General features: G+C 64.1%; 23 non-coding genes across 23 annotated transcripts; all 23 read left to right on the top strand.

The window, feature by feature from the left end:
* The first annotated feature begins 272 nt into the window (after positions 1 to 272).
* LOC134556447 (5S ribosomal RNA) lies at positions 273 to 391 on the top strand. Its single transcript, XR_010081741.1, has one exon. It is a non-coding gene; the product is annotated as a 5S ribosomal RNA (ribosomal RNA).
* Positions 392 to 696: 305 nt separating this feature from the next.
* Positions 697 to 815, top strand: LOC134556446 (5S ribosomal RNA). Its single transcript, XR_010081740.1, has one exon. It is a non-coding gene; the product is annotated as a 5S ribosomal RNA (ribosomal RNA).
* A 305-nt stretch (positions 816 to 1,120) lies between these two features.
* On the top strand, positions 1,121 to 1,239 carry LOC134556445 (5S ribosomal RNA). The gene has a single exon (XR_010081739.1). It is a non-coding gene; the product is annotated as a 5S ribosomal RNA (ribosomal RNA).
* A 286-nt stretch (positions 1,240 to 1,525) lies between these two features.
* Positions 1,526 to 1,644, top strand: LOC134556444 (5S ribosomal RNA). Its single transcript, XR_010081738.1, has one exon. It is a non-coding gene; the product is annotated as a 5S ribosomal RNA (ribosomal RNA).
* A 304-nt stretch (positions 1,645 to 1,948) lies between these two features.
* On the top strand, positions 1,949 to 2,067 carry LOC134556443 (5S ribosomal RNA). Its single transcript, XR_010081737.1, has one exon. It is a non-coding gene; the product is annotated as a 5S ribosomal RNA (ribosomal RNA).
* Positions 2,068 to 2,372: 305 nt separating this feature from the next.
* On the top strand, positions 2,373 to 2,491 carry LOC134556442 (5S ribosomal RNA). The gene has a single exon (XR_010081736.1). It is a non-coding gene; the product is annotated as a 5S ribosomal RNA (ribosomal RNA).
* Positions 2,492 to 2,796: 305 nt separating this feature from the next.
* Positions 2,797 to 2,915, top strand: LOC134556441 (5S ribosomal RNA). Its single transcript, XR_010081735.1, has one exon. It is a non-coding gene; the product is annotated as a 5S ribosomal RNA (ribosomal RNA).
* Positions 2,916 to 3,220: 305 nt separating this feature from the next.
* On the top strand, positions 3,221 to 3,339 carry LOC134556440 (5S ribosomal RNA). Its single transcript, XR_010081734.1, has one exon. It is a non-coding gene; the product is annotated as a 5S ribosomal RNA (ribosomal RNA).
* A 305-nt stretch (positions 3,340 to 3,644) lies between these two features.
* Positions 3,645 to 3,763, top strand: LOC134556438 (5S ribosomal RNA). Its single transcript, XR_010081732.1, has one exon. It is a non-coding gene; the product is annotated as a 5S ribosomal RNA (ribosomal RNA).
* Positions 3,764 to 4,068: 305 nt separating this feature from the next.
* Positions 4,069 to 4,187, top strand: LOC134556437 (5S ribosomal RNA). The gene has a single exon (XR_010081731.1). It is a non-coding gene; the product is annotated as a 5S ribosomal RNA (ribosomal RNA).
* Positions 4,188 to 4,473: 286 nt separating this feature from the next.
* Positions 4,474 to 4,592, top strand: LOC134556436 (5S ribosomal RNA). The gene has a single exon (XR_010081730.1). It is a non-coding gene; the product is annotated as a 5S ribosomal RNA (ribosomal RNA).
* Positions 4,593 to 4,897: 305 nt separating this feature from the next.
* LOC134556435 (5S ribosomal RNA) lies at positions 4,898 to 5,016 on the top strand. Its single transcript, XR_010081729.1, has one exon. It is a non-coding gene; the product is annotated as a 5S ribosomal RNA (ribosomal RNA).
* A 304-nt stretch (positions 5,017 to 5,320) lies between these two features.
* Positions 5,321 to 5,439, top strand: LOC134556434 (5S ribosomal RNA). Its single transcript, XR_010081728.1, has one exon. It is a non-coding gene; the product is annotated as a 5S ribosomal RNA (ribosomal RNA).
* Positions 5,440 to 5,744: 305 nt separating this feature from the next.
* Positions 5,745 to 5,863, top strand: LOC134556433 (5S ribosomal RNA). The gene has a single exon (XR_010081727.1). It is a non-coding gene; the product is annotated as a 5S ribosomal RNA (ribosomal RNA).
* A 304-nt stretch (positions 5,864 to 6,167) lies between these two features.
* On the top strand, positions 6,168 to 6,286 carry LOC134556432 (5S ribosomal RNA). The gene has a single exon (XR_010081726.1). It is a non-coding gene; the product is annotated as a 5S ribosomal RNA (ribosomal RNA).
* A 305-nt stretch (positions 6,287 to 6,591) lies between these two features.
* On the top strand, positions 6,592 to 6,710 carry LOC134556431 (5S ribosomal RNA). The gene has a single exon (XR_010081725.1). It is a non-coding gene; the product is annotated as a 5S ribosomal RNA (ribosomal RNA).
* A 304-nt stretch (positions 6,711 to 7,014) lies between these two features.
* Positions 7,015 to 7,133, top strand: LOC134556430 (5S ribosomal RNA). Its single transcript, XR_010081724.1, has one exon. It is a non-coding gene; the product is annotated as a 5S ribosomal RNA (ribosomal RNA).
* Positions 7,134 to 7,419: 286 nt separating this feature from the next.
* LOC134556429 (5S ribosomal RNA) lies at positions 7,420 to 7,538 on the top strand. The gene has a single exon (XR_010081723.1). It is a non-coding gene; the product is annotated as a 5S ribosomal RNA (ribosomal RNA).
* Positions 7,539 to 7,842: 304 nt separating this feature from the next.
* LOC134556427 (5S ribosomal RNA) lies at positions 7,843 to 7,961 on the top strand. Its single transcript, XR_010081721.1, has one exon. It is a non-coding gene; the product is annotated as a 5S ribosomal RNA (ribosomal RNA).
* A 286-nt stretch (positions 7,962 to 8,247) lies between these two features.
* LOC134556426 (5S ribosomal RNA) lies at positions 8,248 to 8,366 on the top strand. Its single transcript, XR_010081720.1, has one exon. It is a non-coding gene; the product is annotated as a 5S ribosomal RNA (ribosomal RNA).
* A 304-nt stretch (positions 8,367 to 8,670) lies between these two features.
* LOC134556425 (5S ribosomal RNA) lies at positions 8,671 to 8,789 on the top strand. Its single transcript, XR_010081719.1, has one exon. It is a non-coding gene; the product is annotated as a 5S ribosomal RNA (ribosomal RNA).
* A 304-nt stretch (positions 8,790 to 9,093) lies between these two features.
* Positions 9,094 to 9,212, top strand: LOC134556424 (5S ribosomal RNA). The gene has a single exon (XR_010081718.1). It is a non-coding gene; the product is annotated as a 5S ribosomal RNA (ribosomal RNA).
* Positions 9,213 to 9,516: 304 nt separating this feature from the next.
* On the top strand, positions 9,517 to 9,635 carry LOC134556423 (5S ribosomal RNA). Its single transcript, XR_010081717.1, has one exon. It is a non-coding gene; the product is annotated as a 5S ribosomal RNA (ribosomal RNA).
* Positions 9,636 to 9,786: the final 151 nt, after the last annotated feature.

Raw genomic sequence — 9,786 nt, 5'->3', positions numbered from 1 at the left:
CGTGTTTTTTGGTGTGCGTTGGCAAGTGGGCCTGCGTTGCCCTGGTTTTTCTTTGGCCGCCACGTAGGGGGCCAGGAAGGCAGGGGCACGGACGCCTTGAGCGGCGTGTGAGCCTTGGGGGCTCTGCGAGCATTGTGAGGTGTGGGGCATGGCTGAAGGTTGTGGCGTTGCCTTGGCGAGGCGCGTGTTGCGTGTGGGCTCTGGTGAGGTTTCTGGGCAGGGCGGGAGGGCGGTGGTGTGTGTTGGAGAGCGGTGGCGAGGGGCTGGGAGGTGCCTACGGCCATACCACCCTGAGAACGCCCGATCTCGTCTGATCTCGGAAGCTAAGCAGGGTCGGGCCCGGTTAGTACTTGGATGGGAGACCGCCTGGGAATACCGGGTGCTGTAGGCATCTTTTGCTGGCTTGTGGCGGCCGCGTGTCGTCGTGTTTTTTGGTGTGCGTTGGCAAGTGGGCCTGCGTTGCCCTGGTTTTTCTTTGGCCGCCACGTAGGGGGCCAGGAAGGCAGGGGCATGGACGCCTTGAGCGGCGTGTGAGCCTTGGGGGCCCTGCGAGCATTGTGAGGTGTGGGGCATGGCTGAAGGTTGTGGCGTTGCCTTGGCGAGGCGCGTGTTGTGTGCGGGCTCTGGTGAGGTTTCTGGGCAGGGCGGGAGGGCGGTGGTGTGTGTTGGAGAGCGGGTGGCGAGGGGCTGGGAGGTGCCTACGGCCATACCACCCTGAGAACGCCCGATCTCGTCTGATCTCGGAAGCTAAGCAGGGTCGGGCCCGGTTAGTACTTGGATGGGAGACCGCCTGGGAATACCGGGTGCTGTAGGCATCTTTTGCTGGCTTGTGGCGGCCGCGTGTCGTCGTGTTTTTTGGTGTGCGTTGGCAAGTGGGCCTGCGTTGCCCTGGTTTTTCTTTGGCCGCCACGTAGGGGGCCAGGAAGGCAGGGGCACGGACGCCTTGAGCGGCGTGTGAGCCTTGGGGGCTCTGCGAGCATTGTGAGGTGTGGGGCATGGCTGAAGGTTGTGGCGTTGCCTTGGCGAGGCGCGTGTTGCGTGTGGGCTCTGGTGAGGTTTCTGGGCAGGGCGGGGAGGGCGGTGGTGTGTGTTGGAGAGCGGTGGCGAGGGGCTGGGAGGTGCCTACGGCCATACCACCCTGAGAACGCCCGATCTCGTCTGATCTCGGAAGCTAAGCAGGGTCGGGCCCGGTTAGTACTTGGATGGGAGACCGCCTGGGAATACCGGGTGCTGTAGGCATCTTTTGCTGGCTTGTGGCATGGTGTTTTTTGGTGCGTGTTGGCGAGTGGGCCGGCGGTGCCCCGTTTTGGTTTGGCAGGCGCGTGGAGGGGACGGAAGGCAGGGGCACGGATGCCTGGAAGTGAGCCTTGAGGGCCCTGTGAGCATTGTGAGGTGTGGGGCGAGGCTGAAGGTTGTGGCGTTGCCTTGGCGAGGCGCGTGTTGCGTGTGGGCTCTGGTGAGGTTTCTGGGCAGGGCGGGAGGGCGGTGGTGTGTGTTGGAGAGCGGTGGCGAGGGGCTGGGAGGTGCCTACGGCCATACCACCCTGAGAACGCCCGATCTCGTCTGATCTCGGAAGCTAAGCAGGGTCGGGCCCGGTTAGTACTTGGATGGGAGACCGCCTGGGAATACCGGGTGCTGTAGGCATCTTTTGCTGGCTTGTGGCGGCCGCGTGTCGTCGTGTTTTTTGGTGTGCGTTGGCAAGTGGGCCTGCGTTGCCCTGGTTTTTCTTTGGCCGCCACGTAGGGGGCCAGGAAGGCAGGGGCACGGACGCCTTGAGCGGCGTGTGAGCCTTGGGGGCTCTGCGAGCATTGTGAGGTGTGGGGCATGGCTGAAGGTTGTGGCGTTGCCTTGGCGAGGCGCGTGTTGTGTGCGGGCTCTGGTGAGGTTTCTGGGCAGGGCGGGAGGGCGGTGGTGTGTGTTGGAGAGCGGTGGCGAGGGGCTGGGAGGTGCCTACGGCCATACCACCCTGAGAACGCCCGATCTCGTCTGATCTCGGAAGCTAAGCAGGGTCGGGCCCGGTTAGTACTTGGATGGGAGACCGCCTGGGAATACCGGGTGCTGTAGGCATCTTTTGCTGGCTTGTGGCGGCCGCGTGTCGTCGTGTTTTTTGGTGTGCGTTGGCAAGTGGGCCTGCGTTGCCCTGGTTTTTCTTTGGCCGCCACGTAGGGGGCCAGGAAGGCAGGGGCACGGACGCCTTGAGCGGCGTGTGAGCCTTGGGGGCTCTGCGAGCATTGTGAGGTGTGGGGCATGGCTGAAGGTTGTGGCGTTGCCTTGGCGAGGCGCGTGTTGCGTGTGGGCTCTGGTGAGGTTTCTGGGCAGGGCGGGAGGGCGGTGGTGTGTGTTGGAGAGCGGGTGGCGAGGGGCTGGGAGGTGCCTACGGCCATACCACCCTGAGAACGCCCGATCTCGTCTGATCTCGGAAGCTAAGCAGGGTCGGGCCCGGTTAGTACTTGGATGGGAGACCGCCTGGGAATACCGGGTGCTGTAGGCATCTTTTGCTGGCTTGTGGCGGCCGCGTGTCGTCGTGTTTTTTGGTGTGCGTTGGCAAGTGGGCCTGCGTTGCCCTGGTTTTTCTTTGGCCGCCACGTAGGGGGCCAGGAAGGCAGGGGCATGGACGCCTTGAGCGGCGTGTGAGCCTTGGGGGCCCTGCGAGCATTGTGAGGTGTGGGGCATGGCTGAAGGTTGTGGCGTTGCCTTGGCGAGGCGCGTGTTGTGTGCGGGCTCTGGTGAGGTTTCTGGGCAGGGCGGGGAGGGCGGTGGTGTGTGTTGGAGAGCGGTGGCGAGGGGCTGGGAGGTGCCTACGGCCATACCACCCTGAGAACGCCCGATCTCGTCTGATCTCGGAAGCTAAGCAGGGTCGGGCCCGGTTAGTACTTGGATGGGAGACCGCCTGGGAATACCGGGTGCTGTAGGCATCTTTTGCTGGCTTGTGGCGGCCGCGTGTCGTCGTGTTTTTTGGTGTGCGTTGGCAAGTGGGCCTGCGTTGCCCTGGTTTTTCTTTGGCCGCCACGTAGGGGGCCAGGAAGGCAGGGGCACGGACGCCTTGAGCGGCGTGTGAGCCTTGGGGGCTCTGCGAGCATTGTGAGGTGTGGGGCATGGCTGAAGGTTGTGGCGTTGCCTTGGCGAGGCGCGTGTTGCGTGTGGGCTCTGGTGAGGTTTCTGGGCAGGGCGGGAGGGCGGTGGTGTGTGTTGGAGAGCGGGTGGCGAGGGGCTGGGAGGTGCCTACGGCCATACCACCCTGAGAACGCCCGATCTCGTCTGATCTCGGAAGCTAAGCAGGGTCGGGCCCGGTTAGTACTTGGATGGGAGACCGCCTGGGAATACCGGGTGCTGTAGGCATCTTTTGCTGGCTTGTGGCGGCCGCGTGTCGTCGTGTTTTTTGGTGTGCGTTGGCAAGTGGGCCTGCGTTGCCCTGGTTTTTCTTTGGCCGCCACGTAGGGGGCCAGGAAGGCAGGGGCATGGACGCCTTGAGCGGCGTGTGAGCCTTGGGGGCCCTGCGAGCATTGTGAGGTGTGGGGCATGGCTGAAGGTTGTGGCGTTGCCTTGGCGAGGCGCGTGTTGTGTGCGGGCTCTGGTGAGGTTTCTGGGCAGGGCGGGAGGGCGGTGGTGTGTGTTGGAGAGCGGGTGGCGAGGGGCTGGGAGGTGCCTACGGCCATACCACCCTGAGAACGCCCGATCTCGTCTGATCTCGGAAGCTAAGCAGGGTCGGGCCCGGTTAGTACTTGGATGGGAGACCGCCTGGGAATACCGGGTGCTGTAGGCATCTTTTGCTGGCTTGTGGCGGCCGCGTGTCGTCGTGTTTTTTGGTGTGCGTTGGCAAGTGGGCCTGCGTTGCCCTGGTTTTTCTTTGGCCGCCACGTAGGGGGCCAGGAAGGCAGGGGCACGGACGCCTTGAGCGGCGTGTGAGCCTTGGGGGCTCTGCGAGCATTGTGAGGTGTGGGGCATGGCTGAAGGTTGTGGCGTTGCCTTGGCGAGGCGCGTGTTGCGTGTGGGCTCTGGTGAGGTTTCTGGGCAGGGCGGGAGGGCGGTGGTGTGTGTTGGAGAGCGGGTGGCGAGGGGCTGGGAGGTGCCTACGGCCATACCACCCTGAGAACGCCCGATCTCGTCTGATCTCGGAAGCTAAGCAGGGTCGGGCCCGGTTAGTACTTGGATGGGAGACCGCCTGGGAATACCGGGTGCTGTAGGCATCTTTTGCTGGCTTGTGGCATGGTGTTTTTTGGTGCGTGTTGGCGAGTGGGCCGGCGGTGCCCCGTTTTGGTTTGGCAGGCGCGTGGAGGGGACGGAAGGCAGGGGCACGGATGCCTGGAAGTGAGCCTTGAGGGCCCTGTGAGCATTGTGAGGTGTGGGGCGAGGCTGAAGGTTGTGGCGTTGCCTTGGCGAGGCGCGTGTTGCGTGTGGGCTCTGGTGAGGTTTCTGGGCAGGGCGGGAGGGCGGTGGTGTGTGTTGGAGAGCGGTGGCGAGGGGCTGGGAGGTGCCTACGGCCATACCACCCTGAGAACGCCCGATCTCGTCTGATCTCGGAAGCTAAGCAGGGTCGGGCCCGGTTAGTACTTGGATGGGAGACCGCCTGGGAATACCGGGTGCTGTAGGCATCTTTTGCTGGCTTGTGGCGGCCGCGTGTCGTCGTGTTTTTTGGTGTGCGTTGGCAAGTGGGCCTGCGTTGCCCTGGTTTTTCTTTGGCCGCCACGTAGGGGGCCAGGAAGGCAGGGGCACGGACGCCTTGAGCGGCGTGTGAGCCTTGGGGGCTCTGCGAGCATTGTGAGGTGTGGGGCATGGCTGAAGGTTGTGGCGTTGCCTTGGCGAGGCGCGTGTTGTGTGCGGGCTCTGGTGAGGTTTCTGGGCAGGGCGGGGAGGGCGGTGGTGTGTGTTGGAGAGCGGTGGCGAGGGGCTGGGAGGTGCCTACGGCCATACCACCCTGAGAACGCCCGATCTCGTCTGATCTCGGAAGCTAAGCAGGGTCGGGCCCGGTTAGTACTTGGATGGGAGACCGCCTGGGAATACCGGGTGCTGTAGGCATCTTTTGCTGGCTTGTGGCGGCCGCGTGTCGTCGTGTTTTTTGGTGTGCGTTGGCAAGTGGGCCTGCGTTGCCCTGGTTTTTCTTTGGCCGCCACGTAGGGGGCCAGGAAGGCAGGGGCACGGACGCCTTGAGCGGCGTGTGAGCCTTGGGGGCTCTGCGAGCATTGTGAGGTGTGGGGCATGGCTGAAGGTTGTGGCGTTGCCTTGGCGAGGCGCGTGTTGCGTGTGGGCTCTGGTGAGGTTTCTGGGCAGGGCGGGAGGGCGGTGGTGTGTGTTGGAGAGCGGTGGCGAGGGGCTGGGAGGTGCCTACGGCCATACCACCCTGAGAACGCCCGATCTCGTCTGATCTCGGAAGCTAAGCAGGGTCGGGCCCGGTTAGTACTTGGATGGGAGACCGCCTGGGAATACCGGGTGCTGTAGGCATCTTTTGCTGGCTTGTGGCGGCCGCGTGTCGTCGTGTTTTTTGGTGTGCGTTGGCAAGTGGGCCTGCGTTGCCCTGGTTTTTCTTTGGCCGCCACGTAGGGGGCCAGGAAGGCAGGGGCATGGACGCCTTGAGCGGCGTGTGAGCCTTGGGGGCCCTGCGAGCATTGTGAGGTGTGGGGCATGGCTGAAGGTTGTGGCGTTGCCTTGGCGAGGCGCGTGTTGTGTGCGGGCTCTGGTGAGGTTTCTGGGCAGGGCGGGAGGGCGGTGGTGTGTGTTGGAGAGCGGGTGGCGAGGGGCTGGGAGGTGCCTACGGCCATACCACCCTGAGAACGCCCGATCTCGTCTGATCTCGGAAGCTAAGCAGGGTCGGGCCCGGTTAGTACTTGGATGGGAGACCGCCTGGGAATACCGGGTGCTGTAGGCATCTTTTGCTGGCTTGTGGCGGCCGCGTGTCGTCGTGTTTTTTGGTGTGCGTTGGCAAGTGGGCCTGCGTTGCCCTGGTTTTTCTTTGGCCGCCACGTAGGGGGCCAGGAAGGCAGGGGCACGGACGCCTTGAGCGGCGTGTGAGCCTTGGGGGCTCTGCGAGCATTGTGAGGTGTGGGGCATGGCTGAAGGTTGTGGCGTTGCCTTGGCGAGGCGCGTGTTGCGTGTGGGCTCTGGTGAGGTTTCTGGGCAGGGCGGGAGGGCGGTGGTGTGTGTTGGAGAGCGGTGGCGAGGGGCTGGGAGGTGCCTACGGCCATACCACCCTGAGAACGCCCGATCTCGTCTGATCTCGGAAGCTAAGCAGGGTCGGGCCCGGTTAGTACTTGGATGGGAGACCGCCTGGGAATACCGGGTGCTGTAGGCATCTTTTGCTGGCTTGTGGCGGCCGCGTGTCGTCGTGTTTTTTGGTGTGCGTTGGCAAGTGGGCCTGCGTTGCCCTGGTTTTTCTTTGGCCGCCACGTAGGGGGCCAGGAAGGCAGGGGCATGGACGCCTTGAGCGGCGTGTGAGCCTTGGGGGCCCTGCGAGCATTGTGAGGTGTGGGGCATGGCTGAAGGTTGTGGCGTTGCCTTGGCGAGGCGCGTGTTGTGTGCGGGCTCTGGTGAGGTTTCTGGGCAGGGCGGGAGGGCGGTGGTGTGTGTTGGAGAGCGGGTGGCGAGGGGCTGGGAGGTGCCTACGGCCATACCACCCTGAGAACGCCCGATCTCGTCTGATCTCGGAAGCTAAGCAGGGTCGGGCCCGGTTAGTACTTGGATGGGAGACCGCCTGGGAATACCGGGTGCTGTAGGCATCTTTTGCTGGCTTGTGGCGGCCGCGTGTCGTCGTGTTTTTTGGTGTGCGTTGGCAAGTGGGCCTGCGTTGCCCTGGTTTTTCTTTGGCCGCCACGTAGGGGGCCAGGAAGGCAGGGGCACGGACGCCTTGAGCGGCGTGTGAGCCTTGGGGGCTCTGCGAGCATTGTGAGGTGTGGGGCATGGCTGAAGGTTGTGGCGTTGCCTTGGCGAGGCGCGTGTTGCGTGTGGGCTCTGGTGAGGTTTCTGGGCAGGGCGGGAGGGCGGTGGTGTGTGTTGGAGAGCGGTGGCGAGGGGCTGGGAGGTGCCTACGGCCATACCACCCTGAGAACGCCCGATCTCGTCTGATCTCGGAAGCTAAGCAGGGTCGGGCCCGGTTAGTACTTGGATGGGAGACCGCCTGGGAATACCGGGTGCTGTAGGCATCTTTTGCTGGCTTGTGGCATGGTGTTTTTTGGTGCGTGTTGGCGAGTGGGCCGGCGGTGCCCCGTTTTGGTTTGGCAGGCGCGTGGAGGGGACGGAAGGCAGGGGCACGGATGCCTGGAAGTGAGCCTTGAGGGCCCTGTGAGCATTGTGAGGTGTGGGGCGAGGCTGAAGGTTGTGGCGTTGCCTTGGCGAGGCGCGTGTTGCGTGTGGGCTCTGGTGAGGTTTCTGGGCAGGGCGGGAGGGCGGTGGTGTGTGTTGGAGAGCGGTGGCGAGGGGCTGGGAGGTGCCTACGGCCATACCACCCTGAGAACGCCCGATCTCGTCTGATCTCGGAAGCTAAGCAGGGTCGGGCCCGGTTAGTACTTGGATGGGAGACCGCCTGGGAATACCGGGTGCTGTAGGCATCTTTTGCTGGCTTGTGGCGGCCGCGTGTCGTCGTGTTTTTTGGTGTGCGTTGGCAAGTGGGCCTGCGTTGCCCTGGTTTTTCTTTGGCCGCCACGTAGGGGGCCAGGAAGGCAGGGGCATGGACGCCTTGAGCGGCGTGTGAGCCTTGGGGGCTCTGCGAGCATTGTGAGGTGTGGGGCATGGCTGAAGGTTGTGGCGTTGCCTTGGCGAGGCGCGTGTTGCGTGTGGGCTCTGGTGAGGTTTCTGGGCAGGGCGGGAGGGCGGTGGTGTGTGTTGGAGAGCGGTGGCGAGGGGCTGGGAGGTGCCTACGGCCATACCACCCTGAGAACGCCCGATCTCGTCTGATCTCGGAAGCTAAGCAGGGTCGGGCCCGGTTAGTACTTGGATGGGAGACCGCCTGGGAATACCGGGTGCTGTAGGCATCTTTTGCTGGCTTGTGGCATGGTGTTTTTTGGTGCGTGTTGGCGAGTGGGCCGGCGGTGCCCCGTTTTGGTTTGGCAGGCGCGTGGAGGGGACGGAAGGCAGGGGCACGGATGCCTGGAAGTGAGCGTTGAGGGCCCTGTGAGCATTGTGAGGTGTGGGGCGAGGCTGAAGGTTGTGGCGTTGCCTTGGCGAGGCGCGTGTTGCGTGTGGGCTCTGGTGAGGTTTCTGGGCAGGGCGGGAGGGCGGTGGTGTGTGTTGGAGAGCGGTGGCGAGGGGCTGGGAGGTGCCTACGGCCATACCACCCTGAGAACGCCCGATCTCGTCTGATCTCGGAAGCTAAGCAGGGTCGGGCCCGGTTAGTACTTGGATGGGAGACCGCCTGGGAATACCGGGTGCTGTAGGCATCTTTTGCTGGCTTGTGGCGGCCGCGTGTCGTCGTGTTTTTTGGTGTGCGTTGGCAAGTGGGCCTGCGTTGCCCTGGTTTTTCTTTGGCCGCCACGTAGGGGGCCAGGAAGGCAGGGGCATGGATGCCTTGAGCGGCGTGTGAGCCTTGGGGGCCCTGCGAGCATTGTGAGGTGTGGGGCATGGCTGAAGGTTGTGGCGTTGCCTTGGCGAGGCGCGTGTTGTGTGCGGGCTCTGGTGAGGTTTCTGGGCAGGGCGGGAGGGCGGTGGTGTGTGTTGGAGAGCGGTGGCGAGGGGCTGGGAGGTGCCTACGGCCATACCACCCTGAGAACGCCCGATCTCGTCTGATCTCGGAAGCTAAGCAGGGTCGGGCCCGGTTAGTACTTGGATGGGAGACCGCCTGGGAATACCGGGTGCTGTAGGCATCTTTTGCTGGCTTGTGGCGGCCGCGTGTCGTCGTGTTTTTTGGTGTGCGTTGGCAAGTGGGCCTGCGTTGCCCTGGTTTTTCTTTGGCCGCCACGTAGGGGGCCAGGAAGGCAGGGGCACGGACGCCTTGAGCGGCGTGTGAGCCTTGGGGGCTCTGCGAGCATTGTGAGGTGTGGGGCATGGCTGAAGGTTGTGGCGTTGCCTTGGCGAGGCGCGTGTTGCGTGTGGGCTCTGGTGAGGTTTCTGGGCAGGGCGGGAGGGCGGTGGTGTGTGTTGGAGAGCGGTGGCGAGGGGCTGGGAGGTGCCTACGGCCATACCACCCTGAGAACGCCCGATCTCGTCTGATCTCGGAAGCTAAGCAGGGTCGGGCCCGGTTAGTACTTGGATGGGAGACCGCCTGGGAATACCGGGTGCTGTAGGCATCTTTTGCTGGCTTGTGGCGGCCGCGTGTCGTCGTGTTTTTTGGTGTGCGTTGGCAAGTGGGCCTGCGTTGCCCTGGTTTTTCTTTGGCCGCCACGTAGGGGGCCAGGAAGGCAGGGGCACGGACGCCTTGAGCGGCGTGTGAGCCTTGGGGGCTCTGCGAGCATTGTGAGGTGTGGGGCATGGCTGAAGGTTGTGGCGTTGCCTTGGCGAGGCGCGTGTTGCGTGTGGGCTCTGGTGAGGTTTCTGGGCAGGGCGGGAGGGCGGTGGTGTGTGTTGGAGAGCGGTGGCGAGGGGCTGGGAGGTGCCTACGGCCATACCACCCTGAGAACGCCCGATCTCGTCTGATCTCGGAAGCTAAGCAGGGTCGGGCCCGGTTAGTACTTGGATGGGAGACCGCCTGGGAATACCGGGTGCTGTAGGCATCTTTTGCTGGCTTGTGGCGGCCGCGTGTCGTCGTGTTTTTTGGTGTGCGTTGGCAAGTGGGCCTGCGTTGCCCTGGTTTTTCTTTGGCCGCCACGTAGGGGGCCAGGAAGGCAGGGGCATGGACGCCTTGAGCGGCGTGTGAGCCTTGGG

The sequence above is a fragment of the Prinia subflava genome, chromosome 11, assembly GCF_021018805.1.
Source record: "Prinia subflava isolate CZ2003 ecotype Zambia chromosome 11, Cam_Psub_1.2, whole genome shotgun sequence".
Lineage (NCBI taxonomy): Eukaryota > Metazoa > Chordata > Aves > Passeriformes > Cisticolidae > Prinia > Prinia subflava.
Note: the sequence above shows the minus strand (reverse complement) of the source record. Positions and strands in the feature narration are given on the sequence as shown.